This window comes from Bidens hawaiensis, unplaced genomic scaffold (assembly GCF_021521415.1).
Source record: "Bidens hawaiensis isolate Kalapana, Puna unplaced genomic scaffold, B.hawaiensis_p1.1 tig00011081_1, whole genome shotgun sequence".
Taxonomy (NCBI): domain Eukaryota; kingdom Viridiplantae; phylum Streptophyta; class Magnoliopsida; order Asterales; family Asteraceae; genus Bidens; species Bidens hawaiensis.
Genome location: NW_027491856.1, coordinates 557874 through 583695, shown reverse-complemented (window position 1 = coordinate 583695; position 25822 = coordinate 557874). Strand labels below are relative to the sequence as shown.

General features: G+C 34.5%; 1 pseudogene; it reads right to left on the bottom strand.

The window, feature by feature from the left end:
- Positions 1-17315: 17315 nt before the first annotated feature.
- On the bottom strand, positions 17316-20808 carry LOC143537102 (secreted RxLR effector protein 161 pseudogene; annotated as a pseudogene).
- Between the last annotated feature and the right edge of the window lie 5014 nt (positions 20809-25822).

Genomic DNA, 25822 nt, shown 5'->3' with positions numbered 1-25822 from the left:
AAGCAAATAAGCGAAAATAGCTTTGAGTGAGTGAACCAAAAAAGTTCAGTTCAACAAGCGACCTTAGATAAATAAATAACTAGAGGTTGAGGAAAGATAAGAAATATATGGCCGATATGTTCGGTTTATAATTCTTAAACGAAAAGTTTGTTATAAAAATATTTTTGTTCTATTTTTATAAGTTAAATGAAATAGGTTAGTTATTTGATTTTTAATCAATTTATTTTAGTTTTAGAAAAAAAAATAAAAATAAAGGTTATAATAATTATTAGTTAATTTTAATGATTTCGGTTTGTTTCCGAGCCGAGTATTATTTAATAAAACAAGTTTAACAAGTGGTTCATGTTTTTGGTCGGACATGAACTCGGTTTTAATTCGGGTTTGTGTCTAACATACTTGAAATGATAAGATGGCGTGACACGTTTGAAAATCTTAGTCTTGTTTATTGGTTTTGCAAAAGTTAGTTTTTAACATAAAACTTTTTTTAACCGAACATTAACGTGCCGACGAGCGATAGTGAAAACATAACCACGGTTGTTAATTTAGAGTAACAGCATGATGATGATCACATGATATATTGTACAAAAATAAGACAATAATTACCCAATAATGGAATATCAAAGAAGAAAGAAGAACCTGAAATTTGGATTTTAGCACCATTTTAAAGAAAGAACACAATTGAAAGTATAAAGTGTTGTGGTAAATGATTTGTAGAAGTGTGAGAGACTTTATATAGGCTTCAAATCGTTAATAACAAGGTTGAAGTGATTAATTGTATAATCTAGTCATAAGGCTAGTCTTAAGCACCAAATTAATGAGTTTTGACCCAATTTGGTGAATGAGGAATTTAATTATCAATAAAAAAATAGTCTAGGTTCATCCAAGACTGGCAAAAACGAGTCAAAGAGCGGGAATTTAGAGAGGATGAGAAGAAGGCGGTTGACCCGTCTTGAAGAACACCAATAATTATAAGCAATTAAATAATACAATCAAATACTCAATAAATACGGAGATTTTATTAATAATTGATGATCCGAAAAGTATAAAAATTTTAAAAAGGGTCGAGTTTTCAGGTTTATTAAAATGACGAATGTCACAGTGGTGGTGGCGGGCGGTGGTGGGTGGTGGTCGACGATGGTGGTGGCAGAAGGTGGGTGGGTGGTAGGGGTAGACAATGGGTGGTGGTGGTGGCGCACGACGGCTGGTGATGGTGGTGGCGGCGGACGGTGGGTGGTGGTGGTGGCGGTGGCCTGTGGTGGCAGACGGTTAGTGGCGGTGGTGGCGACGGTGGATGGGTGTTGGTGGTGGACGGTGTTGGTGGAGGACAGTGGGTGGGTGGTGGATGGTGGTTATGGATGGTGGTGGTGGATGGTGGTGGTTGAGAACGGTTGGTTGTGGTGGACAGTGGGTGTTGGTAGGATGTGGTGTTTTAATCCTCTACAGGCTTTAGAAGATCTCAATAGTGGATAAGCCTAGTCTGCACCAATAAGAGCTTACGCAGACATTTTTTAGTGAAATGTCTTCGAGAAAACAAACAGTCTGCAAATGTCAATGTCTGCGCGTGATCCGCGCGGTGCAGACAAAAGAGCTTGTGCAGACTTTTTTCATAAAAACAAGCAGCACCATATATATATATATAGGGTATGGTTAAAATAAAAACTCATCCTAGTTGTGAAAACCATGAAAATCCTACTATGATCATTGATATAAATCAATCAATGGTTGAGATTAAATATACCAAATTAACCCATTAAATTATTAATTTAATATCCTTAAACTACAAAAGGGAAAAGAGATAAAATTATATCTGATTGCTTTATGTCACCCATCAACCATGTCTCTTTCTCTTTCTTACGTCTTTCTGTCTCATGTGTCTTTCTCTATCCTGTTTTTTTTATCCTGTACGTTTTTGAATATTTTTTTAACATATGTTTTAAGAACGTTTTACATACGGATTAATTCAATATTTCCAATTAAAATATATGCTTTCTCAACGTATATTTTTTGAACATATATTTTCGAACAATTTATATACGAATTAATTCAACATCTCCAATTAGACATGTTTTTCGAACATTTTACGTACTATTTTTTTCAACTACAAAAGACTCTTTAATATAATAAGAATGCTTAAAAAATATCCTTGAACTAAAAACAAAACAATTGTATTCTAAATCTAACGAACAGCCTTAAAAATTCGATCTCACACGTGATCTTTGTATGCGCTTAGATCTTCCCAGCATCATAAACTTATTGTCCAGCTACAAGCTAACAAGTCCAATAATTAGTTTACCGGCTCTTGGCTCTAGCTACAAAGCTAACAAGTCCAATAATCTTGAATCTTTGCTGGAAATTAAAGAGTTAAAAAAAAAGAAATGCTATTAAAAAACACAAACATTTTGTTTCTAATTCTTGAAAAGTGATAAGGAACTCAAGAAATCAATGTAATAGCCTCAACAAAAATTGTCATACATGGATTATAAAATAATAATAATAATAATAATAGTATTTTAATATGTAGTCTTTAATCAACCAAAAAAAACCAGTATTAAAAACCCCCTTCATACCAAATAAACAATTAATTCGTATTAAAACAAACACTTAAAAAAACCACCCCTTTTCTCCATGTTCAGCCAAAATAATTTCTGTTAAGAAAGAAGTACCTGTGAATTTCCTGACTGACCCGTCGGAGGGAAGATCATCTCTTCGACCGGCTGACATTTTGGTGTTTGGATAAATAAGAGGGAAACACGTGTGTGTGGATTTAACAGGGGTTTCTCCTTTGGTGGGCTTAGGGAGTAGTGGTTTCGCGGTCGGTCAAGCCGCATTAAAAGCTGCTTCAGGTAAGGTGGCAAAACATGAAAAGGCGTGTCTTGACAACCAACATGTATTTATTCCTTTTGCTTTTGACACTTTTGGTTTCCTCGTGCCTGAAGCTGTGGAGCTACTTACCCGTGTTCAGCGGGTCATGCATAGTAATGTTATGACTCAAAGATCAGCAAATATAGTTTTTAAAAGATTGGGTTTTGCGATTCAAAAGGGGTAGCGGCGCAGCTTGTTGCCCGCTTGCCTTCTGTTTCGATGTAATCCAATAAACATGATTGTTTTAACATATATTAACATATATAAAATGATTAATCCATTCATAAATAAAAAACTCATGTTCAACCAAAACACTAACACCAAGAAACCGTCTATCAATGAAGAGATATTAATTTAATAATAAAATAAAAAACTAATAGAAACAATATGTTTATACCTTAGATCTAGACCTCCTAAAAAAGAATTAGCTAAACCATCTAGATCTCCTAAAAAACCTAGATCTGACAAAAAAAAAATAGCCATTTATTTTGCATAAACTCAAAATAGTAAAGCTAAGCAATAAAAGCATATGGGTATACCTGGGATTCTGTAGAAAGAAGGTGGAAGAGACATAGGCGGGGGTGAACCGGTGGCCGGAAGTGACAGAGGCGGTGGTGGTGGAGAGCGTAGTGGTGGTTAGTAGCCGGAAGTGACAGAAGCGCCAGCGCCGGAGACCTGATTTCAACACTTTTTGACTGTTGAAACCTAGATCTAGAAGACGACAACATTGCTTTTGCTAAGATCTTGCAAAAATTTAATATCTTGCTAAGATTTTGCAAAAAACCCAGATAGTGGTGGTGAAAGGGAAAGAAGAGAGAAAAGGTGAACTAGTGGTTAAAGAAAAAGATAAAGTGATAGTTGAAATACAAATTATAGTAGGAGAAAGGGAGTATGTAAAATAACCGATGTGTCATTTCGATTATAAAGCATTAAAAGAGAAAAACATAATAGAGTTTTCATGGTTTTCAAAACTCAACAAGATTTTCATTTTATATTTTTCATACACACACGTATATATATATACATATATATGTATAGGGTGGAGTTAAAAAAAGAAGTTAAGTGTGTCTAAAAAGTGTAGGAAGTAATCTGGTGCGTTAGATTTGATGATCTGATGGTTTAGATGAAAAATGTGTTTTTTTACCAAGAACATCAAGAACAATAACACACTATGTTGAACAAAAACACAATAAACATCATACTAATGCATCAACTTTAAACACTCCACGACACGTTATTCCTCTTTGGCATTTTATCAAACAGTTGGCGTGCAACACACTATGTTGAACATGATGAACAAAAACACAATAAACATCATACTAATACATCAACTTTAAACACTCCACGACACGTTATTCCTCTTTGGCATTTCATCAAACATTTGGCGTGCAACCTCCACTTTCCCCAACTTCACATACCCGTTTATCATCGCAATCCACGTAACAACATGCTTATTCAAACTTATTGGCAAACAAACAATTAATCATTCTGTTCACCCGTGCACCGGATCCCGCCATCACCACGCTAAAGGCCACCGGTCCTTCGCCGCACCACCACAAACAAACAATAACAGCTGAATACGAGGTGGTGATGGGTGGTATCTGAGGTTGAAGACGACAATGATGATGGTTGTGGGGCTAAAGCCGACTGACGGCGAGTCGAACCCGGCGGTGGTGACTTCCGGTGGTAGCGGCTGGCTTGAAGAGAATCGCTGGCTGCAGTTGAATTAGAGCCGCAACAGTCACCGCCGACCACCACGATTTACCGATCCAAGTAATTGAATTAGAGCCGCAACAGTCACCACGATCACTTGCAACGGCGACGGTGGCTGGTTGAATAGCGACGGCGACGGTGGCTGGTTGATCGGCGACGGCGAGACGGTGGCTGGTTGAACGGCGACGGCAGTTCAAGTTTTGGTTCAAGTTTTGTTGAACAGGAAGGAAATTTTATATTGTTGGTTGGTTCAAGTTTTGTTCTTGATTGGTGTGTTTCTTGGTTGTTGAATGGATCCAGAATGTAATATTGGGTTTTGATTGTTGAAGAATATTATGTGTGTTTCAATTGTTGAAGAAGATGCAGAAGATAATGATGATAATTAATTTGTTAAATAAATTCTATAATTAAAATATTTCATTTTTTTCGATCCTACCCCAATGTATCTAACGGTCCATATAACTTCTTACACTTTTTATGAAATAATCACTTCTTATTCTAACCTTTCTCTCTCTCTCTATATATATATATGTATGTATGTATGTGTGTGTATGTATGTCTGTACGTACGTACGTATGTATGTATGTATGGGGGATGGTTCATGAGAGAAATGAGATTACTGCGAGAAATGCGAGAAATGAATATAGGCCACTAGTTTTATTTTAGGTTTTAAATGTTTAAAGATAAATGAGGAAAATATTAATGTATGCTCTCTCTTTAATTAATATAACTAATAAATATAATAGTTACCTATTCAATTAATATAACTAATCAAATTATTATAATTGAAAAATATTAAGAATTCATTTATTTTTTTTTGAATGGCAAGAATTCATTTATTTTTATAACTTATTTTTCTCTCTTGAATTTTATTTTACACAAGTACAATTTATTCAAACATTAAAATTTCTTTCTATCTAAAACCAATTTCTTCCAACTCAATATATTAATGTCCATCAACACGTAGTTACATTGTGATGAATAGTACAAAAAACCATCTTACACGTGTTTGCATTAAATATCAACAAAAAAGTACACAACCTACACAAAAACATATAACCTACACTTGCTCTAAGAATAAGAAAACATATAACCTACACACGAAAAACATATAACCAACACACAAAATTCAGCATCAATAAACTACACACGCACATGAAAACGTATAACCTACACACGAGAAACATATAACCTACACTCGAAAATTTTATCCTACACAAATACAATTTATTCACACATTAATTTTTTTTTCTATCCAAAACCAATTTCTTCCAACTCAATATATCAATATTCATCAACACGTAGGTACATTGTGATAAATAATATAAAAAACTATCTTACATATGTTAATATGTTAGCATGTAACGTCTCTGTTTCGATAAATAAGTAAATAAAGTGTTACGGATTCATTTTAGTTATTGTGTAGTGAGATTTCGTTTAGATTAATTAAATAACAAATGTAGGAAAGGATAAGATAGAAAGGTTAGTAGATTTGAAAATGATTATGGGCCTAAAAGCTTTTGGGCTTTTCATATTTAATCCCCTAAACCTTAATTTAATCCTTATCCTCATCATTTCACCATCAATTCCCCAATCATTGTCACACACATCTATACCCATACCCAAATCTTATGTACACACAATCCATCTTTCCATTCATTCAAGATCTAGTTAATCACACCAAAAAGGTAATCCTTATATTTATTTCAATTCATTTCTTGTTAAGATTATCAACACGAACCAAGGCAAACTGACATAAACAAACTCGTTATAGACAAGGTTCAATAAAATCTAATAACAAAAAAATAATATAATAATACAAATAATAATAACAGTAAGGTGCTTTGAAAGCGAAATCTGGTGACCGATGGAACCCAAGTCCCGACAGCTCAGCCAAGGCTGAGAACCCGAGCCCATATCTAAACCATTCGAACCATAACTGACTTGGTGAAGTCTCGTGTCCGAACCCGTAAGAAACCGCACTCGAACCTTACCCCTATCCGTCTCCGGTGAACGAAAGACCTGCACGAGACCCGAGGTGGAGGAAATCAACCAGAAACAGCCAGTATGAATCCTTCCGAGCACCCATTCGCGCGAATTGATTCAGCATGCGAATTGTTTGCGAGATTTGATTCGCATCCCATGCGTTATTTGGCATGCGAATCATTGAGACGCGAATTCTTTTTATGCGAGTCGTTGTCGTGCGAATTCTCCTATGCGAACTAATTGAGTGTCACTCTTGGTTCCACCCAGCCCCGTTCCCCGTAACCTTGCCGGAAAGAGATTAGCGGCGGAGGGGAGTGCCGTGGGCAGAAAAGAACAGAAAGAAGGAAGGAGAAGGTGGGTAAGGAAGGAAGCTCCGACACCTCTTCTTCTTTCTTTCGTGGGTCACGGCGGACAGAGGTGAAGAAGTGGTGGTGGCGGTGGGTGACCGTGAAAGAGAAGAAGAGAAGGGGAAGAAGAAGTTAAGGTGGTGTGGGGGTGCGGGTTTAAAATACTTAGGGTTGGGAAGTGTGTATGTTAAATAATAATAATAATAATAATAATAATAATAATAATAATAATAATAATAATAATAATAATTCGCACGAATGAAGGATAACTTGCGAAAATAAATAATTATACAATAATAATAAGAACGAATAGTAAAAAACTAATATAATAATAAATATAGATATGATAATAATAAATGTCGTTAAGAATGTAAGCTAATAAAGACGGTTCATTAATAAGATAAGGCCAATTATATTAAATTAATATGAACGGTTTAAGAAGTTTACATGTCGGCTCGGTTAACTTAAAAGTTAACCCTGTTAACTTAATAAAGAAAGTAAAGAAGCAAATATAGATTAACACATGTACGTTATTAACAGTTATTCGAGCCCAGTTGAAGAAAGGCATTACAATTAAATCAGAAAGGAATCGTCTACAGGTGAGTTCTAGCCCCTTTCTCTGTGACGTTTTTCGGGGCTGTGTGCATACTCCTATGTGATAGTTAAAACACTTATCCTAAGTGATAAGTGTAAGATACGTGTATGATTGTGCATTGAGTGTTATTATTACATAATGTTTATATGATAGAATGTGTATATATATATGTGTGTGTGTGTATCATATATACATGAGACAGGTAAAGCATGCCCGTACGATAATGAAAGTATAAAATGAACATATGGATAGTTGACGGACACGTATGGTTGTATGGTTATGCGAGGCAAAGGGACCAGACCCTAATAATATCTAATATGACAAGGACCAGACCCTAATAATATCTGAGATTGTGATAGAGGGACCAAACCCTAATAATATCTGAGATTGCGATAGAGGGACCAGACCCTAATAATATCTGAGATTGTGATAGAGGGACCAGACCCTAATAATATCTGAGATTAGAAGGACCGGACCCTATTAATATCTGGGATAGAAAGGACCAGACCCTTGAAAATATCTGAGATTGAGGGACCAGACCCTAATAATATCTGAGATTAGAAGGACCGGACCATATTAATATCTGGGATAGAAAGGACCAGACCCTTGAAAATATCTGAGATTGAGGGACCAGACCCTAATAATATCCGAGATAGTAGAAGTAGGATAGTTACAGTATGCCATAGGAAAGTAGAAAAGAAAGTGTGTAAATACGTATGCATGTATGTAAAGTATATATGAATGAACAATAGCAGGTAAAGTATGAAATACGTATCTTCGAACGCGTATAAGTATGGACGTGAATATATTGTATGTTAATTGATTAACTAGAACTCACTCAGCGTAGCTGACTTTTAGTATGCACACAGGTGGGTAGGATGAGACAAGTTGCATGAGGGAGACACGTGGTGTCACACCCCAACCTAAGGCGGAAATGCCGGGGCGTGATCCGATTGCTCACAGCTCGAAGATACTATCATACATAAAATGTGACAATATCTAATTAATTATTTTATTAAAAATAAATATACACAATATCCAAATAGAACAAACAATTTAAATACATGAATGTAGGCTCAAATAATGATTATCTTGTTTATATCCTAAGGTCTTGTCTAAGTGTCCAACTTCAATCTTCAATACAAAGCATCCTGCATATGCGTAGAAAATGGAGTTTGTCAACAACACATGTTAAGTGAGATGATCACCAATTTTGACACAACAAATAGTTATATAATAACAAAAAAATGATAAATATTAAATACGCAAACAAACACATGTGATAGTAATCAATCAAATCATAACAAAACATATATCAACCATAAACAAAACCAAGACTAACCCAAGACTTGCTAGTGTGCTAATGAATCGTTGCCAAGCGAATCAGGCATTGATTATGATGACTAAAGTTGTCGTTTTACCTTCGCCAAACGAATCGGGCTCCGGTTACTAAGACGGTCGTATGATCATACTAATGAGAACTCTATACAAGGGGATATGTTGGACCTCTCTGACAATGATAGAATATACACATAAGCAAATAGCAACTAGCAAATAGCATTTAATTGATGTTCACACAATGATTATGTTTGCGAGTTTGTATATAATATATGATAGAAAATATGAGTAAGTAGGCATATGTCCCCAAAACATTTGAAAATGGTAGATAAAAAGGGGAATGATCAAACTCTCTTTAGATTAATGACAAGCGATTAATAAATGCCATTAACGAGCTACGAATAAGCGAGTCGTCCACTACACGTCAAATGTTATGAACAATTCAGAATCTGATATTCTAGGATATGATAATATAAGTAAAAACGAACTTGTTTCCGCTGGAATCAATCCAAATGGACGTTTAGAATTCAAGATTTAAGCGAGCTGGTATTGACCAGAATCCGAACAGCGAACCGGAAGTCGGGTTTTGGGAAGTAGCCTTAAAATTAACTTACGTGAATAAAAGTCTTCTGGACCGAACATTGAATCTAACCAGAAGTATGAGAAAACGTTAAGTCAGACTAGTTGACTATTTTGCCCTTTAACGAATTTTAAACGATTTGACCAGTCAACACCCTTCAACCACCAAAATTTATTAAAGTTTATTGACTAGGGAATGTATATGAATGATTTCTATGTTTACAACTTACCCGGAAAGTGAAAGAATCAAGAGAAACGAAGAGTCAAAGGTCCACATGTATGCAAAGTCAACCGTTTATAAGTGTATCTTCAACAATAATGCAAAAACCGAAGAAGATTGGTGATGAACAGATGGAGGACGGCTGGCGTAGGTGAGTTAGGGTTTAGGGATGATTTGTGGCAGAGAATATATGATATGTTTATATAGGATTCACCAAAACGAACTAAATATGGTAACTTACTTGTTTTAGAACCAGATGGGCCTTTAATGATCAAATCAACATTATAATCTGTAAAATTCGTTCTTGAACAAGGGGTAATGTATATGGACATGTTTCTAGGGCTAGGTTAGTTTTCTTGAGGCTTAAAACACTCGATTTATGCCAAAAATAAACGATTTCGGGCCAAAAACGAGCTAGGAAACAACTAAAAACGAAAATGATATGTGCAGCATCACCAAGGCATCGCGCGGCGGCCAAGGGCACCTCCGGCCGCACGGCGCTCCGGGAGAGAAAGGGAAAGATTTCAATTTTGGCAATATTGATCCTTGAACTTTTAAAATTGGTTAAATAATGAATCTTTTAAAGCTAAAACAAGAAATGAGCAACTTGGAGAAAGTAAAGGATATAAATTGAGCATGAAAAACTTTAATACTTATAAATACTTGATTTTGATTAATAATAAAGATCTAAAAATGTTTCGTTCGGGTTAAACGTAAATGAATACGGGTTTGAAAAATCAGAGATGTTAAAGAAGACTAGCATCGAAGAAAAGAAGAGTCACGCGTTATTTATATTTAATGTTTAAGACTTATGTTATTTCCCATTTAAGTCAAAGTATTTAAGTTATGTAAGAATTGTTGACTTTTATTCCATGAAATGGTTTAATTAACTATGATTTTCCGAATTATGTGAATGAGTAAATCCAACCAGCATGAAAGTAGGCACCCGGGGTCGGGGCCTTACATAGCATTAAATGTCAATAAAAAATATACAACCTACACAAAAACATATAACATACACTTGCTCTAAGAATAATAAAGCATATAACCTACACACGAAAAACATATAACCCACACACGTATAGGATATGTGTATCTTTGTCTTGTTTATATAATTGTTGATGTCGAATTACATATGTAAGTTGTATACCTTTTTGTATATTGTACGTTTTTATTGCTCAAAACAAGTGTAGGTTATATAATTTTGTGTAGGTTGTATATTTATTGTTTATATTTAATAGACACATTTGTATGATATTTTTTTTTATTATTATTTATCACAATAATTTTTCTAAGTATATCAATTAAAAAAAAATTTATGTTTTCATATTTATTGTTAAAACATATGTGTTGATATATGCTAATAAATTGAGTGGAAATAAATTATTTTTTAATAAAAATAAATAGTATTATATGAATAAATTGTATTTTTGTTGGATAAATGAAGAAGGGGTAAATAAATTATATATAAAACTAAATTAATGTTTTTATCTTTTTAATTATTAAAGTTAAATAGTTTGGTATGTTAATTAAAGTGAGATTTATTATGGTTATATTAGTTGTATTAAATTATATTTTTGTTGAATAAATTGTATTTTTGTTGGATAAATGAAGAAGGGGTAAATAAATTATATATAAAACTAAATTAATGTTTTTATCTTTTTAATTATTATAGTTAAATTAGTTTGGTATGTTAATTAAAGTGAGATTTATTATGGTTATATTAGTTGTATTAATTGAAGAGAGAGAATACATTTATTGTTGTATTTATAGTTTTTTTAATTTATTTTTAAACATTTAAAACCTAAAATAAAATTAGTGGTCATATTCATTTCTCGCATTTCTCGCGGTAATCTAATTTCTCTTCGGAATTAAACCTATATGTATGTATATATATGTGTGTATGTGTATTAAAGGACACGAAGTGGGATGTGTGTGAGCTCCCGTGAAACCCACTTTTCCGGGCAGCCCCAATCTTGAGCCCCCCCCCTCTCTCCGGTTTCTCTCGGACACTTTTTCACCGATTTCCATGGTGTACTCCCCGGCTTGCATAGAAGAGTGAAGAAAAGTAAGAAGAAAAATGAGAAGTCGTGAGTGGTCACTGAGTTCTCATATGATTTTTGGGAAAACATGAGAAATTGGGGAATTCGGTACCATTTTGTGCCCTCTTAACCAAATTTAAATTAAACTATACAAAACCACATAGATTATAAATTAATGATAATAACAATTATATTTCTTCTGTTCTTATTTACTATGTACTCTGGTAATTCCACTAAATACAAGTTCACTGTTTGACTATGTGTTTGTTGATTTTTTGAGTCAAAGATTAATGATGAACTCGTATTTTTACTATTTTCAAAACCTAATTAATTGATGTAACAACTAATGTTATTAGTTTTTCTCCCTTCGTTTTTAATTTGTGGTGTTTCTACCTTTTTCTTAAAATGTCGTTTTCATTTTAGAATATGATAGACAAATAAATAACTTATGTTTCTCACCTTATCTTCACAAAGTTACTTCTTATTTATAGTGGATTGTCTTTACCAACAAAAATGAATGTTATGACTATCGTTAGTTATATTGTTAAATCACTATCGATCAATGGATTAATAAAAATGTCCATTATTTAGAGTATATGATTGTAAACGCTTTCCCTTTCCCATACACTTTTAAGACATTTTATTCAGCCAAGTAACTTTTATTCCTAACATAAGAAAATAACACCAATTGGAACACATAATATGGAAATAATTAACCAACATGCTTATTCAATGAACCAAATGTTATGATTAGAATCATATAAAACAGTTTTTAGCACATCAGATTAAAATACAATTATATATTATGATCATGATCTCAATCATAATCCTTTGAGTTTGTGCTTTTTTAATAACAAATTAACTTTTAGTAATGATTCGATCACCTTGCTCCACATGCACTTGGGAAGTTTTTTAAATTTTAAGTAATATATCATTTTCATCATTACATCAACTAATCAACTATGATTTATTTTCAAGTGGTTTGAACAGAAACGATGTTTTCTTGATCGTTTAGATAAAATTACACAAATTGTCCTTTATTTTTGTCTAAAGTTTTATTTATTGTCTTTTATCTTTAAAATTGATATGTTTTATCCTTTACGTTTACAAAGGCAATAACGTTTGTCCTTTAGCCCTAACCTAGTTAAATTTTCTTGTTAAATCAGGTCATATGCCTTACACGTGATGGCAAATTAGTCATTTTACTCGTTTATTAAAATAACACAATAAAGGATAAAACAGATTGAAGAGGGTGGGTGGTGGTGACGGAAGACTGGTGAAGGTGGTTGTGGTGTATAATAGTGGTGGGCTTGGGTTTTGTAAATGAAGATGGTGTCAGGGGATGATGATGTTTTTAAATAAATGTGTAAAATTACAAGATTATCCTCGTGTGGTTGCACATGATTTGACTTAATAAGAAAAATTAACCAGGTTAAGGCTAAAGGACAAACGTTGTTGGTTTTGGAAACGTAAAGGATAAAACGGATTAATTTTAAAAATAAAGAATAATGAGTGAAATTAAAGACAAAGTAAAGCACAATTTTGTAATTCTGCCCTTGTATAATATTAGAGTAAAATTTGAAGAGCGTTCTCTTTATTGGATGACTATTTCTTTAAAGAGTTCCTATATCATCTTATTCCCGTCGTAAGCAACATATCATCTTATTCTACTCCAACGAGTGTGTTAATGATACTACATTTCTAAGAGCATTCCCAGCCAGTCCTTCATCCCCATCTCCATAATTACACTATATAACATCATATCTCTCTCTACAGTTTAATTAAATAATATTTTTTTATACCTTTATCATTACAGTTTTCTCTATCCACCCTATAATTTACAAAAAATCACTACATTTCCCCCAAATTTACAAAAAATCACTACATTTTCTCTCCCCACCCTATAATTTACACTCACAACCCCACCCTATAATTTACAAATTCCCCTCACAAAATTATAGGGGATGAATTGAGAATGCTCTAAGCCATGCATCGGCATCAACATGTACATTGAACATGTTAAAGTCTTATATTAGAGTGTTGAAACTACGTTTGTTCTTTTTTTATAACCCATATCTGTATTTTATATGCTTATAATCGTTTCGAGATAACTTTTACAATAGTCGACTCGTATCTTCTTCGAATCAAAAGCCCTAAAACATTTGTTTGAAATTCGAAAAAAAAAACTTAATGACGTTAAGTGTGTTTTAACGGAGGTCCATTAAGAGAAAATAGTCAGGTTAGACCATTGACGGAGATTTTTAAATGTGAGATTATTTTCGATAAATAAACAAGGTGAGATTATTTATTTTCAATTTGTCTTAGTATTTCCTTTTACTATTATCTATATAGTATAATTAAGAAGTTTGGTGTCACAAAATATTTTTTTGAATATTTTATTTGTTTTGTTTTGTTATTATGCATATCATTTTAATTGATAAACAATTGTGATGTGTTAGATGAGTTAATTGGTGCTAAGTTTATTAATGCTCGGGAAGAATTTAGAATTGAAGAGGCAATGCATGGAGGTTCGATTCTTATAAACAAAATTTCTTCACCTTCATTTGAATTGATTTTTTTTGTTTCTTTGTTTTAATTATTTTATGTGTTTTTTTGTTTACATATGTTAATGTAAATAAAAGTTTTGGTACCGCAAGCACCCCATTGAGCCATTTGACGGTATCTTATTGGTGTAAGACATTTTTTTTTGTTTTCGTTCGGTACCGTAATGAATGTGATAGATATCGACCGAATTCTCATTGATGTAGACTCATCATATTTTGTTTTAGCTTCAGTATTGTAACGCACGTAACAAAAACTGACCAAATACCGATTTTTTTCGATATCGTAACGAACACCGAATTTACGTAGACTTATGGCCTCAACGCCCGGGATCGACAGTAGTCGGGTTTTACCAACGCTCGAGTTTTACCAATCGAAGTCACCCTATTGGTCCACCTCAGTTTTTATAATTTTTTGTTTTATTTTTGGTGTTAGTTTGAGTACAATAAAACACGTAACCGAAACCGACCGAAGTCGCATCAACTTATTAGCACCTCAACGCTTGAAACCGACAACGCTTGGATTTTGCTGACCTGCCCCAGCGCAACGCGTTGGGTAAAACACTAGTTTATCATAACTGTATTTTCTTATATCGTGGTTCTCAATACATTATTGGTTCCGGTAAAAGCACGTTAAAAGAAATTATTTTGTTTAGAAAATGTGAGAAATGGTATAAACAGTTGATTAAAGAAGATCAATGGTTGAGATCATCTAAAACCGTCACACCAACAAATTCTTGAATCAAAGCAATGGAAGGTTAATTTTAGTGAGTTTGGTTTAAATTTTGAGTGGTCTTAGATATCAAATTGAAATATTATGTGTATCAATTCTGTTTACATACACCGAGAAATTAAACGAGTATTATTTGAAGTCATGTGCATATATATATTTTCGAAAGATTAATTTCGTTTAATCATTATCATTTTTGGTACTTGAATTCAAGACCTTCTATTTTTTTTTTGAACGGCGAATTTCCTAGTTGATGGATCGCACCTCCGAGCATGTCAAGAGTCCCAACACCCCACACCTAACCACTTACGTTGTCTGAACCGGGCTCGCGGGTTCAGGGTAAGGCTAAGGCGTTCAAACCGGGAAAACCCACAAGCTGCAAATGGCATTTAACAGGGTCCCTATCCCACCTATAATAAAACCAATTGGCTTCAAGAATCAAACTTGAGTCTCCCCAAATCTTTCAAGAATCGAACTAATAAACCCCTACGGCATCATGTGTATATTAATCAAAACAAAGTAACAAACTGCTATACATCAAAAGAATACGATAGAATGATGTGGAAAGTTGATACGTGTTAACTTTTAAACATGATAGAAAGTTTCGAACACAAACAAAAACGAGCACATACAAGATTTGTCGTATATAACTACTATTAAATCAACTACTTTTGTGATTTTTTTTATTTTATTAAGGATCTAGCATTTGAACCCGTATATTACACGGGTTTTGTCAAATGATAAAGATAAATAAGTTATGTTATTTAAGTTGTGATTTTCAAACTATTTGTGAATTAATTTAATGTAGACTTAATGGAAAAAACAAACAGGGTTAACGAAAAGTACTAAAATAGCATGATTTTGGAAACACCATGTGTTAATTTGCAAGAAAATTTTTAAAAAAAGGTACTAAAGTTGTGTAGTTGGTTAAATCTTAGGTGTGAAAATGACACTTGATTCAATAATGAATACGGAGTATAATCCACACTATGTTAGAACCCATTTGACAAAATGGTTTTGACCCATGATCCATGAATAGCTAGAATGAATGAGATGAGAGATTAAGAATTATGTAAAATGTGAGTTTGACACCTAAGCTTCAATATTTTCTTTTATTAGCATTATAAGATAAGATGTAAGATAAGATATGAGGCATTAACTAATTAAAGTCTCAATTTAATTCAAGTTGGGGTTAGTATTTATGTTTTGAAAAGGGTCCTGCTATAGACACCCCACACCCCACCAATACACCCCATATAGCTCTATATGGGGCGTATTGGTTGGTTTTTCTAGAAAAAACCATCAATTTTGTCTTATTATGTTTTTTTGTCTTATTATCAGAAGGGGCGTATACCTTATACGCCGCCTCTGATATATATATTTTTTAATTTATTATTTGTTATTATTATTATTATTATTATTATTATTACCGTTATAATTCTGATGAGGGTGCTGTAACATCTCGGATTTTTCGTATTTGTATTCCTTTAAGTTTAAACCGATTTGGGATCGTAATTCGGATATTTCGAACTATTTAAAACTTGTATTTATTGGTATTTAACTTGGTTTAACCTATTTTATAATTTCATAACTTTCAATTATGCCAAATGTCCCTTAGAAACCTTTAAAATTGCTTAAAAAATGATAAAAATCGCATTTTCGGGAACTACAGGCTAAAGTCAAACATCTTTGAGTAGTCAATTTCTCATGCTTCTGGTCGGAATCGACTTTTCGTCTAGAAGACTTTTATTTTTGTAACAAAATTTTAAGGCTACTGACCAAAACCCGGTTATATTAATAACAACAATAAATAATAATAATAATAATAACAACAACAACAATAATAATAACAAATAATAAATTAAAAAATATATATATTAGAGACGGCGTATAGGGCTATACGTCTCCTTCTGATAATAAGACAAAAAACATAATAAGACAAAATTGGTGGTTTTTTCTAGAAAAAAACCAACAAATACGCCTCGTATAGAGCTATACGAGACGTATTTGTGGGGTGTTTTAGCAAAAAGGATGGTGGCTATAGAAAACCCCTTTAAAAACTGTGGCTGTTTCCTGTTCATGGTTTCTTGTCAGTGGTTTCCTGTTTGAAGGTTTCCATCGTGTCGTATAGTCTCTTGAAAGCAACTTTAAAAATAATATTGCATATTTTAAATATGCAATATGTAGGTTTGAGAGTTAAATATTAAACTCTTTTTCTGCAATTTATATATTCTTATTTAAATGATCAAGGTGACAATATTTTGCCATTCAAAAAAAAGAAGAAAACTATTATCATAACAGTTTCAAGTTTTAGTTTTTCGTAATAATTTTTTACTTTTTATTCAATAGTTACCACTGAGAATCTACATTAACTTACACATTTAGTACTTAAAACTAAATGATCTAAAGAATCTGTTTTAACTTAATTTAGAAAATAGTCATCTTACCACAAAAAACGCTAAATGATCGCCCTCCACCACATAACCCGCGAGCGCCATAGCTCCTCCTTCCATTTGCACTTGCCCGATCCCACTCTCTTCGTTTCTTCCCGTGTAAATATCTTCCTCTATTTGTTAAATTGTGTAAAACTATACTGGAGGTATGCAACGGTAGTCAACACATGAAAACTCTTATTTAGATGATCAATTAATGTTTATCATATTATAGTTTTTAATTTTAAGTTTTCAGTAATAATCTTTCACTTTTCATATTCAAATATATTTGGTCCTTAAAACTAGATGATCTAAATACTTCGTTTAATTTTTATTATCTCGTTTGTTTTTTCGTCATCCGTCACCACATAACCCTCAAGCATCCTAGATCCTTCTTCCATTAGCAATTTCCCGGTCCTACTCTCTTCGTGTCATGTCATATATATCCCTCCATTTGACAAACCGTGTAAACCTATATCGTAGATATGCTACAGTAGTCAACAACCATGGCCCTAGGAAAAGGGGGTTAGGCTGATCGCTATGGACGCCCTCATGGGCGATTTTGGGGCGTGGTGGGCGCCGTACACTGCCGCGGGGCGCGGTGGGTAGGGGCACGGAGGAGATGACCGACGCCTTCTCTCTCTCTTTGGCGCCTTCTCTCTCTCTCTTCCTGTTATTCACACACATACACATATACATATGCATTTATATATATAATGTGGCGCAAAAAGGGCTTTAACCATAGCAGGACGTTATAGAGAAGGGCTTCGAAGCCCCCGGTGCCCACGTGGCGCTAACGTGGCATTGTGGAGGGGCTTCGATGCCCCTCACCATAGCATACATTCTTAGCAGCAAAATGCAGACAAATAACATTTGTTGGTAAAAACGCCCTAGGAAATATTTTTCCAAGCAAATTTCCACAAATCTTCTCACAATAGTGACTACCGTGGTTTGTCGCTATCTTTCCAACTAAATACCGTGGACAAGAATTATATTTTATTCTGATTATTTAGCGAGAAACAAGTCGCAAAACATAATTTCATTAATATGTTTCTTTATTTATTAATCATAAAAATTAAGTAATAATGATAATTAACTTGAAATTATTTTGTTTTATATAAGTAAAACATAATTTTAAATTACCAATAACTTTCCACAAACAAACTAATTTTTTACTATTTTTTGGTTTTGTTTTTACTGGTGAATTTCCAACAAAAATTAATTTTGTAATTAATTTTTCCTCTCACAAAAATCTAACAGACATAAATTAAAAGTTTCGTCAAGCCTCTTCTGCCTTTTCGAACTTGGCTTGAACATCTTTGACACAGGTCATTTTAAAACATGATCATACTGTCATGCTAATCAAATGTTAGCAAAATCAACCAATTTGGAGATTCAGGCGCTGACTACTTCAAGGAAAGATGAAAGTAAAGCTATTGTGGTTTCTGAACAAGTTGACCAAAGTTCAAAACAAATGACTGAGACCTATTGCTCATGCAATTTCGGTCGGAATCCTTTGAACACTAGCGACAGACTTCTGACAAATGTTATTTTTGTAGAAATTTCATCAAAAATTTGTTAGGAAAAATATTTTTTTTTTACTTTTTGTCAGAAAACTGTTGCTAATTTGTGGGAAATTGCGTTTGTCCGTATTTTAATGTCAAAAGCTTTTTTGTAGGAATCCTCCCTATTTTCTGGTAGTGTGGCAAGGAGTTGTACTATTTTCTTGTGATGGGCAGGTGGATGCAATTGAAGAGCGTATATACATTCGTAAGAAAAATAATAGGCCGGATGTTTTTTTGGAGTTTTTGCGTGAAGAAACGCCATCGGAAGTATATGAAAGAAGTAATTGAGACTCGTCAAGTGAGAGTCTATTGGACATATATGTAGTAGCAACATTCAGTAACACTTCTAATTGTTGATATCAAAACTGTTAATAACACTCAAATATATTTCTCACTTGGATCAATATTCAAGGCTTTTTTATTACGCAAAAGTGAATGAATGAAACAAGAAAGGAGGCTGCGTTTTATAAGCAGCATTACAACGGAAAGAAACTGAAATGCCTACAACTGTGGATCACACAAACTTATTCAACTAAATAATAACGTAAACAAAAGAACTGGTAAACTAAGCCTTGAACTTCGGATGACCAAACCAATCACCACGTGCATATCAAATGGGGGTTTGAATCATATTTCAACACCCCCCCTTGATTCAAACTTCTGCACTCTGTAGGTTCCCGGACGGATCTTACACGGGATATCGCTATCTACGTAGGTGCGGAATCCCTGCGTAGGTAGTTACGAGCGTAGAATACGTAAAACAATCACACGCGATACAAACGAACACGTTATATATTATAACTTGAAACACGTCTATTACAGACTCTCGACACGTTCACTGAACTACTGAATTACACGTGAATAACCTGAAAACTATATTTCTTAACCGTAAACCCGTAGGCTATATAAATACACGACAACTTCGCCTCAGGCGAAGTTGTCAGTAACTTCGCTCGTTGAACAAGTTCGCCTAGGCGAACTTGTCGACAACTTCGCTTGTTCAACAAGTTCGCCTAAGCGAACTTGTTGACAACTTCGCTTACATACATAAACATAAACTTAAACATAATTACATTACAGACTCGATTACAAACGCTAGACTATGAACTACTGACATTTATGTACCAACAGACTCCCAACTGATGACGAAAGAACACAAACTTTTCTTTTGATAGAGCCTTGGTTAAACAATCAGCTACTTGATCTTTTGTACTGCAGAATTGAAGAATCACCTTGTCTTGCCTGACCATGTCTCTAATGAAATGATACTTTAACTCTATATGCTTTGCTTTGCCATGTTCCACTGGATTTTTTGATAAGTTGATTGCTGATTGACTATCACACCAAATTACTGTAGCATTGCTTTGAGTTTACCCCAAGTCTTCTAAAACTCTTCTGATCCAAATACCTTGACAAGTTGCATTAGTAGCTGAAATATACTCAGCTTCAGTACTAGAGGGCGTGACTATATTTTGCTTCTTTGAGCTCCAGGATACAGCTCCATTACCAATAGTAAACACATAGGCCCTAAAACTTTTCCTGTCATCTACACATGCTGCCCAATCACTGTCTGAATAACCAACCAGCTTGATTTGATTATTCTTTTTGTACCAAATACCATACTCGGATGTAAAAGCAACATATCTTAGAATCTTCCTAGCTGCACCTGCATGAATTTTTGATGGTGACTGCATGAACCTGGATAAAACACCAACTGCATACGCCAAGTCTGGCCGTGTGTGAGTTAGATAAATTAAGCCACCAACTAGGTTTCGATATTTAGTTTCATCAACCTTGTCTTCACCATCATCAATCAAATACTTGTCATACGGACTCATAAGAACATCCTCAATCTTACAGTCTTGAATACCAAACTTTGAGCACATTTTTCTTGCGAAATAAAAACACCATCTTGAGTCTGCTTCACTTCCAATCCAAGAAAGTATTGAAGCAGCCCCAAAACAGTCATTTCAAACATCTGCTTCATTCCAGCTTTAAACTCAGTATTTAGAACCTCACTAGAACTTGTGCAAATAATGTCATCCACATATAAACACACATAGATGACATCAGTTGAACAATATTTAGTATAAAGAGTAGGTTCATTGAGGCTCTTAATATAACCATTGTCACTGAAGTACCCATCTATTTTTGCATACCATGATCTGGGTGCTTGTTTTAAACCATAGAGAGCTTTGTGTAGCCTATAAACTTTGTCTTCTTGCCCTTTCATCATGAACCCTTCTGGCTGCTCAACATAAATATCCTCATCAAGATCACCATTTAAAAAGGCTGACTTTACATCCAATTGATGCAATAGCCATCCTTTAAGTGCTGCAACCGCTATCACCATTCTGATGGTCTCAAATCTAGCGACCGGAGCAAACATTTCTTCATAATCTACACCATACTTCTGAGAGTACCCCTTAGCTACCAATCTGGCTTTGTGTTTAATTATCTTCCTATCTGGACCCACTTTGGTCTTATAAAGCCATTTCAAGCCCACAACATTTTTGCCGTTTGGAAGATCAACCAGACTCCAAGTCTGATTTTTAGTGATGGCATTTATTTCAGATTTCATGGCCTCTTGCCATTCTCTCTTCTTAGCTGCATCAGAAAAATTCATAGGATCTGTAACATTAAGAGCAAACTGGCAGTTCAAATAATCAGAAGGAACCTCAGTAACTTCTTGAGTATTAGCATAAAGATCATCCATGGATCTAATTCTCAGAGGAGTCGATGAACTAGAACTTGAACTGTCAGCAATGTTGGGCTGCTGAGTATTGCCTTGAGGGGTTGTAGCACTTGGTGATGCTGCTCCTTCCAAATCAAAAGGTTCAGCTTCATTAGCGGTTTCAACTAATGCACTCTCTGCATACTCTTCAGGAAAAGGATCTGAATACATCCTTTCATACAATTGTTTGTCTGCCTTGTGCAACTCTTGCCAATCCCATGAATTGTCTTCTAAGATCATTGTGTCACTAAAACTCTTGGTTTCAATCTTCTTAGTAATAGGATTATAGAGTCTATACCTTGTACCATTAGAAGAATACCCAATGAAGATCATTTTGTTTGATCTATCATCAAGCTTCCTCCTCCCCTGAAGAAACTTATAACCATATGCAATACATCCAAAAATCTTCATATTAGTGACATTCGGCTTAACATTAAACCATACCTGATAAGGAGTCTTATTTAGAACAACTGAGGTTGAAGCTTTATTAATGGCATACACTGCTGTGGCAACTGCTTCAGCCTAGAAATGATTTGGCAAGCTTCTCTCCTTTAACATACTTCTGGCCATTCCCATAATCGTCCTATTTTTTCTTTCCACAACACCATTGTGTTGTGGTGTATGAGGTTCACTCAATTCCCTTCTAATACCATTCACTTCACAAAAGGAGTTGAACTCATTGTTGCAAAACTCTCCACCTCTATCGGTTCTTAACACTTTCATGCTACACCCACTTTGCTTTTCAACCAGTGCTTTAAATACTTTAAATCTTTCAAATGCATCAAATTTCTTTGCTAAAAAATATACCCAACACATCCTAGACACATCATCTATTAATAGAAAGTAATAAAGAATGTGTCCAAGACTAGGTACCTGCATTGGACCACATAGGTCAGCATGCACTAGTTCCAATCTTTTTGTAGCTCTCCAGGAAGTGGATTTGGAGGGTAGCCTGATCTTCTTGCCTAGAATGCACCATTCACATATGCTTGTGCCTTTAATTTGTGGCGAACCAACAACCATAGCTTTCTCATGCAACAGTTTTAAACTATCACAGTTTAAGTGACCATATCTCTTGTGCCACACTTGTAGAAGTGATGACTTGTTGGAAGCGCTGGATTCTGTCTTTGAGGCATCCACAACAAACATGTTGTTAGTGGCAACTGGAATTTTCATCAATTCAGCACCTTGATTCTTAATGGTGCAGCTACTTCCCTCAAATAACAATGAGTAACCTTTCCTCATGAGCTGACCCACACTCAACAGGTTATACTCCAAGGTTGGAGCATAATATACATCATTAAGCAATTTGTATGAGTTTGGGCCGGTATAAATTCGGACAACACCCTTACCTTCAATTGCAAGAGACTGCTTATTGCCCAATTGAACACTCATCTTGATGGTTTCATCAAGTTCAACAAAACTCGCCTTGGAACTTGTCATATGGCTGGAACATCCTGAATCAAGAAACCACAGATTGTTGGCTTCTTGTTCAGGTACAAATGCCATAAACAAGTGTTGATCCTCACTGTTATTATTGCCTTCTACTTGTTCCACCTGTTCAGCAGCAATATTGACTTGTGCCTTCTCATTATACCAACAATCTTTGGAAAAATGGCCATACTTTTTGCATGTATAGCATTGTGGTACCTTACTTCTATCAAATGATCTTCCTCTGCCTCGGCCCCTATAACCACCACGTCCTCTACTACGTGCATTTGACGATCGATTCCCTTCTTTATTACTTGTAGGGCATGTTCTTAAAATCTTTTTGTTTTCTCATGGGATCTGCTATTTATTCTTTCTTCTTGTGATTGCAAGGAACCCATCAGCCTCACTGGAGTGAGTTTGGACAAATCAAAGGATACTTCAATAGATGGAACAATATGATCAAACTTCGGAGATAAACTTCGAAGTATCTTCTCAACTATGGTTTGATTAGAAATGATCTCCCCATATGCTCTCTTCTAGCTCACATTCCCCATGACTCTAGAGAAGTATTCTCCAACAGTTTTGTTGTCTTTCATAGAGAGATTCTCAAACTCTCTTCTTAACCCTTGCAATTTTATAGCTTTCACTTGGGTATCTCTTTGATACTCCATCTTCAGTATATCCCAACTTTCTTTGGATGACTCAGCAGCTGCAATTCGAGAAAATAGATGATCATGAACAGCTTGTTGGATAATGGCCATGGCATGAGCATCTCTTTTCTTAACGTTCTTGAGTTTGATTTCATCAGGTTCAGCATTGTTGACTCCTTGTTCCACCAGATCCCAAAGATCTCTAGACTTTATAATGGTTTTCATACGTATGCTCCAATGTTCATACCCTTCTCCCTTAAAGACAGAAATCGAAGTAGGAGTAGTGGGTATAGTACTTGTTTGATCGGCCATTGATTGAGAAGTAGAGGAAGGAATGGAAAATGGATCACACTGTTGATATCAAAACTGTTAATAACACTCAAATATATTTCTCACGTGGATCAATACTCAAGGCTTTTTTATTATGCAAAAGTGAATGAATGAAACAAGAAAGGAGGCTGCGTTTTATAAGCAGCATTACAACGGAAAGAAACTGAAATGCCTACAATTGTGGATCACACAAACTTATTCAACTAAATAATAACATAAACAAAAGAACTGGTAAACTAAGCCTTGAACTTCGGATGACCAAACCAATCACAACGTGCATATCAAATGGGGGTTTGAATCATATTTCAACACTAATAAGGTGCAATCCAAAGATTTACACATCAAGCAACAAACAAAGCAATATTGCATTGTGTTAAATATCCTAACATGAAAAGGCAATTGAAAACAAATTATTAGGGATTGCCTACGGTGGCAGCATATTAGAGAAGATAGCATTGTTTTGGGCTCTCAAAATATACCAACACATCACCATAATAATAGACTGTATCATCTTCTTTTTCTACTCAGCTCCAGAGATGTTTTTACTTTTTATGAATACTAAATACATCTTGAACCGAAAAATTATAAATGAGGGGGATATCACATCAAGCGCTAATGCTTTGCCAAACCATCGATGTGGCTGTAGATTTAGAACCCATAACTAACATGTGCATAATTTTATTAGTATTATTATTACTTATTATGTAATGTTGACTAAACCAAATAAATTAGTTGCTAAATGTGGACCGACGGGTCTACTGGTCACAGATTTGGACATCCAGATACATATGGGTCATGCTCATTGACAGTTGGGAAAACTTGTATCCAGATAATGGATAATCGGTGGTGCCGGTAAATTAATTATTCTGTTAAAACGGCCACCTTATATAGTGGATAATTCATAATTTAATAAAAGGTCAATTTAAAAAAGAATTAAAAAAAGAAATATAATTTATTAATAGAGTTAATTACATAAACTTCTTAATTTTCTTGGCCGAAAACGGTGACTGGAGTGCCCGAAATTTGTGACTGGAGGGGGGACACCAAATTTCCCCCCGATTGACATTAAATATGCACGTTTGGGCTGATCTTTGACTTTTCGAAATTTGTTGATTTTTTTTTTGAACGACCAGCTAAGTAACATCGAGTATTCTGTACGCGGCTCCCAATGGCTAAAGGTAGTCCGAGCCGGCCACGAGTTCGGATGGACGAAGCCCCTAGCGGTCCACATATTAAGGGATTCTCCGGATAAAACCCGACCCCAACGCCTGCCAAACGGCATGACAGCGAGGATAAAGTAAAAGCATTACTATTTATATATGAATAGAGATGGCTAACTAAATCGAACCCTGGCAAGCTAGGGTCATCACTCATATCTTCCATATAAATTAGTGATCGTGAGGTTTAAACCCCCTACCTCTCACTAGTGTCTCTACCATTGAGCCACATCCTATTTATCAAAATTTGTTGATTTAGTTAGCGATCTCTATTCATATATAAATAGTAATAATACAACATTATATCAAACTTTAGTGAAATTGGATTATGGTCTGTGTGTGTAGGGTTAGCTTAGAATAAAAACCCACTTGAGTTGTGAAAACTTTTGAAACTCATTCTCAATCACATGTTTTTAATTAAATATTAAATCTTGTGATACACAATTAAAGTTAATAAAAAAAATGTAAAAGTTTATTTACATTTTTTCTC